The following is a 5,809-nucleotide window of genomic DNA, read 5'->3' as shown; positions in this document are numbered from 1 at the left end:
AAAAAAAAAAAAAAAAAAAAAAAGCCACACCTCATATCTCTACCAAGTGCATGGTATGCTAAAGAAGTAAACTTTGTATTAGATCAAAGTCTTGTTTAGATTAAATGCCTTTATATTCGTGAGTTTCATAATATGATTTCTCCCCACAAATTATTTAACATTTTATGTATGTATTCAATAAACATTTATTCAGCACCTACTAGGTGCCAAGAACTGATTGAAATAAAATCTGAGAGACTTCCTCAAGAGTTAAGGAAAGATAGAAGTTCCTTTCTGGTTGAAAATGTATAATGTTAAAAGCCATATAAAATTTTTTGTTCATAGAAATTTTAGAACACGTTCATGAATTCACAGTTTTAGTTGATATTCAATTTACCCTTTAAAACTTTTTTTTTGATTAGTTTCCGGTGTGCTGATACATTAATGTGTGATTCAATAGCTGGATCCATATTTCCAGCCATTTCCAAGTGGGCTTCAGGGATGGGAAATTCAGTGCAGTGTACTGCTATAGTGTGAAATCTTGCATGATTATATAATTGCCCTGTTTCAGAGTCAAAGCTTCTTTCAACTAAAAGAACTCTAGGGGACCAAAAGAAATGTAGAGGGATGAGACTGGACATACATAGCAGTACTTGCTTCTAGTGAAAAATAGTTTTTCTTGAGGTTAGAAGCTGATCGAAAACAGCCATCAGATAACCTTTGTACATTTAAAAAAAACAAACAAAAAACACACACACGCTACATTTCTGATGATGTACATTTTAACATTGGAATGCAGCAATGTAGGCACAGTTCTTGTTCCACTGCCCCAGTAAGAGACCTCAGTTAAGATAGGCACCCACAAACTTCTACTGAGATAGTGAAACACAACAAAATCTACATCTCTTGTTTGCTCTTGTATATTGTAAAACTACGATGTCAGGATCTTTCTGATATTTCATTAAAATACTTCAAGTTCATTAACATATGAGCTTCTCTTTAAAAGATAAATTCCTTTTTTATTTGATTTTTTTGTTTTTACCTTTAATAATCGCATGTATTAGTTTGAGAGGAAAACCAGTTTCTTCCTGAAAGAAAAGAGAAAAAGGCATTTATAAATGTAAAATTTTGTTTTCCCCTCACAGACATCATTGGTATGCCAGGCAGAGATCCTAGACATCAAGAAGGCACCAGCTACAATTATATTTATTTGTCAGATACCTTATTAAAACAGTACTAACTCTGCTGGCCATGAAGTTTTATCTATTTGGGATGCTCATTATGATAAGTTAAAATTTCACTGATGTATTTAAAAATGAGAAAATGCAGAAAAACTGTTGTTGGAAGTACTATCCCATTAACTTAAGAAAAGAAATAATTATTTCTGAATTGTAGATACTGAAGCAATCTATTGAAAAAACACAGTTTCTTCAATTCTGCAGCTATATTGAGAGTGATTTAAAAATTTGTGTTTCTTACAAGAGTTTGATATTTTTTACTACCAATGAGGATTATCACTGAATGGTTTACTGACTTACTGACTTGCTGTTTTTGTTGTTGTTGTTGTTTATCAAAATGTCCAGTTAAGTGACGGTGAAAGCAACATTAGTATTTTCCCCAAATTACTCCAATAGTAGACCACCAACATTTTCAGTGATTTAGTGTATCTTTTTCTACTTGCATAATGCTTACATATCTAGCAATACATTTGCCTAATTATAGATTTTTAAAATTATAATAAACTGATATGGATATGCTGCAAAATATGTCTTAGACAGTTTTTGCAGAATCAGATGAAAATATTTTGTGGAACTAGGTTTTCCAAGGAAATTCCATGTAGTTCAATAATAGTAAATTTGATCATCTTACCATGCTTAAAATTAATATAATTAGTATAGTGTTTGGTACTCTTAAAATATCTCAAATTGTATGCATTATTAATGTAATGCAAAAGAAAATGTGTATGAGAAAGAGACAATGAATAAACAATGGTGAGTTTGTTTCATTAGAATTTTTTTGTGGGGGAGGGAGAGGTTGCCAGCATGTGGTAGAGGTCAACAGAGAATTTACGGAGAAAAAGCTGATAGGTGTATTCATTCAAAAGCATTTACTGAGCTCCAACTATAAGCTAGGTGCTGTTCTGGATACTGGGTATGGAGAGTTGAATTTTTTTTTTTAAAGTTCCTAGCATCCTGGGCTTTGTGTGATATGAGTTACTATCTGGCTAAGCTTTCCCACAAAAAGTTTCTGAACATATATTTATAAGAGTTCCCTAGGCTATAGAGCAGAGATGTACAAAGTGGAGATTATCCACATGTTAGAACAACAAGGTATTTCATATTTGGAACCCAGAGATTAAGTTTGGGTTATGTGGCTAATTTAGGAACAAATTATTGCTTAATATAAAATAGTGCATTAACTTCAAATCTAAGGAGGCAGGGAGCAAGTTATAATTACATGCCCTTTTGACCTAAGGACATCTTAGTTCATACAATTGCCAAGAATACAAAATATGGACATATTTGGATGAAAAATGAGGGAAACAACAGGATTCCTATCAACCTACAGGAATCTTGATCTCAAACATTTCCATTACATTATGCATATTTCAGGAGTAAAATAAAAGCAATTTTAAACTGAGTTTAAATTATCATATTGGACCAATAGGAGTCCTGGACTGGACTGTTACTGCACTAATTCAAGGAGATGAAAGACAGTATTCAAATAAACTAGACTACACCTTAAGCAACTTGCGTTGCAATTAAGCAATTGGTGCTAAATAAATTCAATTTGAAATTCATAAGATGAAATAATTTTTTTCTCAATACCCACCAACTCGCCATATATCCTTAAATTTTGAAAATTATCCAACCTGACTCCATTCTCGTATAAACAGAACAATAACCTTTATCTGTTATCATTATAGTCTTCTGATTGTGAGCACTGCTTGTCTAAGTTTTGTGCCAACATGTATCCTGGTGGAAATGCCTTAAAGAGCATCCTTCTGATTTATAGACAATAGACATGAGAACTTGCAGTGGCCTGGTCAATTTCTTAAGCCGCAGTTAATTAGTATCCTTCCGTTTGCTGAATTTAACCTCTAATAGCTGAAATGTGTCCTCCAACAGCGAAATTATTACCCTATAAACTCAAAACAATTATTGACCAATCAGTTAATAAAATGAATTGTCAGAATTGCAGGTAAAACTGCTTTTCTTAGTCCAACAAAAGTTTTGTTTGCTTACTCTCCAATGGTCACAGAAATATGTTCCCTTTATGTACTTTGGTAAACTTGCCTTGGTACAGATTATTTAAAATTAACAACCAAAGAGGTATAATAAGAGCCACAGTGAGATTAGTATGCTTTATAAACTCAGAACAGGTTATAGAAGGGCAGCCTTTGACAAAAGGAAAATCCCATTGGAGTTTAGGTACAGTGCATTTCCTTTCGTGTTTTATATTTAAAGATACTTTTTTTTTTTTTATCCTCTTTAGCTTGCTTGTATTATACCTGGTGCAGGATAGAGAAAAGTGGGTCGGCTTAAAGCTAGTAGCTTTTCTTCATCAGAGAGGACTTATATGCATGCAAGCATTTTCCTTTCTAACAATGTATACCGGGTACTCACCGTTTAAAAATTGCATTTATATTTGTCACTAAAAAGACCTCTAAAATCAAAGTTGTTACATGATGGAAGTGCCTAATATTTACTTTTGATATAAGATGACTTTTAAATCAGTGTCTGATTCTTTTTTCCTTCTCAAATGCAAACATAAATAAATAAAAAACAGTTGAGTGTCTATTTATAACATCTTTCTAATTTAAATACATTCTAAACTCTTAGTATAGAACATGGAGATTAGTACTTGGACAGTTGCCAAAAAGCTCAAGTAATCATTTATCTCCTTTAGAGATGTAAATGCTTGTGTTGCATATCCCTTAAGAAATGTTCATTGAATTTTGAGTGGCTATTGTTTTACAAGCTTTAAATTGCTTGTTATATGTACTGCTATCAGCTAGAGTTGTGGATGAGCTCTTTTATTGACCCTTAAACACCTTTCAACATTACATAAATTGAGCAAATATAATTAAATACCAAATATTAATAAAATATCAATCAGTCAAAATACATTTATCAGGTATTTACCATGTGCTGACAGAGCTACGAAGTATCAAACAAGTGGTTTCTGTCTTCCAGGAACCCATGGTCTATAGACAATGATCCTTCCTTTGTTCATCTATTCAATTTCAAACGGTTCTCTCTTTACAGACCTATGATTCATTAGTTATAAATCATTAAAGGGTCTTTTAAAATCATTTAATTATTGCCCCTTGGCTTTTGCCCTTTTTTTCCAAGGAACCTGTGATTTAGGATCACACTAGTCCCTTTTCTTTCCAAATGGCTGAGTTCATATACATTTAAGAAATGTTAAATAAAGATTTTTGCAAAACTGGGGAATATCTTAAATATTTTATTTTTTTAAAGACAAGATCTTGCTTTGTCCCCAGGATGGAGCACGGTGACTCGATCAGCTCACTGCAGGCTGGAATTCCTTGACTCAAGCCATCCTTCTGCCTCAGCCTCTGGAGTAGCTGGTACTACAAGTGCACCACCCCGCCTGTCTAATCAAACATTTTATAAAACAAATGGGCATTAAGATAATCCCAAAAGAGTGTGGTATGCAGGACTTCCAAAATGTATTTCACTTTGGAAACTTTATTTTACTTATTTTGACGGGAATCTCTTCTGGAATTCAATATTTTATTTTGTTTTTCTTTTGACAAGAATGTCAAGTGACTCATCCACCTTTAGGAATAGTTGAGAATGAAAATTTGTAGACTGAAAGGAATTACTTTTGTACTTTGAAGCAGGTTTAATCCTTATCCTTTTTCTCTGTTTCTTTTTCTTTTGTCTTCATAATTAATCAAAGTTCAAAATGAAAACTCTCCACTTAGTCTCCCTCAGTCTGGATTCCCTTTAGATGACTACTTTATCTTCCTTGCTTTGTCCTTTTGTTAAGGCCTCAAACTCTTATGTTACTTTTAACTCTTTATTTATGTTCATTGGGGCATCATTTTATTTCCAACTTTTTATTGAAGCCTAACCTTGCTCTAATGCCCACCCCGCTTCTTTACTGTTGGTAGATAGTTTGGTCTCTTGTGGATTTTAGCATTAGCAAATGTATGCTTTACCTTGGTTCTCATTAGTGTTTATGGAATATTGAACTGACAGCACTTAGCTTATGACTGTTCCTTATCTGCCCCCAGGGAAACACAGTGTCATTCTTTCAAAAGTTATGCTTAGTTTCATTTTTAGAAGTCTTTGGCCTGGCCTTTAGAGTCCCTTTCTACCCTTAGTGCTTCAAAAGATTGTGGGTAACTTCAGTATCCTCTGAATGATCCATTCTGAACTCTCAAGACTTTCAAATTCCAGTGGTCTTCAATTCTATTCTATTGATTAACTCATTTAAAGAGCTACATTCTATAATTGCTCTTACTATAAGATCTTTAATTTTTAAGTTTAACTCTCCTTCCAAAACATATATCTCAACCTAATATATTAGCATTTAATGTACTCTTCAACCTGACTACAAACCCATCTCATTTATTTCCTATATGGAAGTTAATTGCATTTATTTTTAAAATATATAAATTGGAGGGAAACTCCTGGTCAAATGACTTTTAAAATATGTAGATGAGGTCTATAAGTTTTGATTCTGCAGTCATTCCCATAATAATAAGAGGAGTAATGTTCTGATGTTTTCTTAATAAGTAGGATGGGGATCTAATGTGCCAAATATCTCAACTTTCAAAATATTTTTGAGAACAAAG

The 5,809-nt window shown here is 32.9% G+C and overlaps 1 long non-coding RNA gene across 1 annotated transcript; it reads right to left on the bottom strand.

The window, feature by feature from the left end:
- Window positions 1–994: 994 nt before the first annotated feature.
- On the bottom strand, window positions 995–5,367 carry LOC108517205 (uncharacterized). Its single transcript, XR_001882037.1, has 3 exons — window positions 5,171–5,367; window positions 4,125–4,249; window positions 995–1,067 (listed from the first exon to the last, which is right to left on the bottom strand). It is a non-coding gene; the product is annotated as an uncharacterized LOC108517205 (long non-coding RNA).
- Window positions 5,368–5,809: the final 442 nt, after the last annotated feature.

The sequence above is a fragment of the Rhinopithecus bieti genome, unplaced genomic scaffold (genome assembly GCF_001698545.2).
Source record: "Rhinopithecus bieti isolate Rb0 unplaced genomic scaffold, ASM169854v2 scaffold_38735, whole genome shotgun sequence".
Classification (NCBI taxonomy): domain Eukaryota; kingdom Metazoa; phylum Chordata; class Mammalia; order Primates; family Cercopithecidae; genus Rhinopithecus; species Rhinopithecus bieti.
The sequence above is the reverse complement of the archived record's forward strand: the minus strand, read 5'-3'. Positions and strand labels throughout refer to the sequence as shown.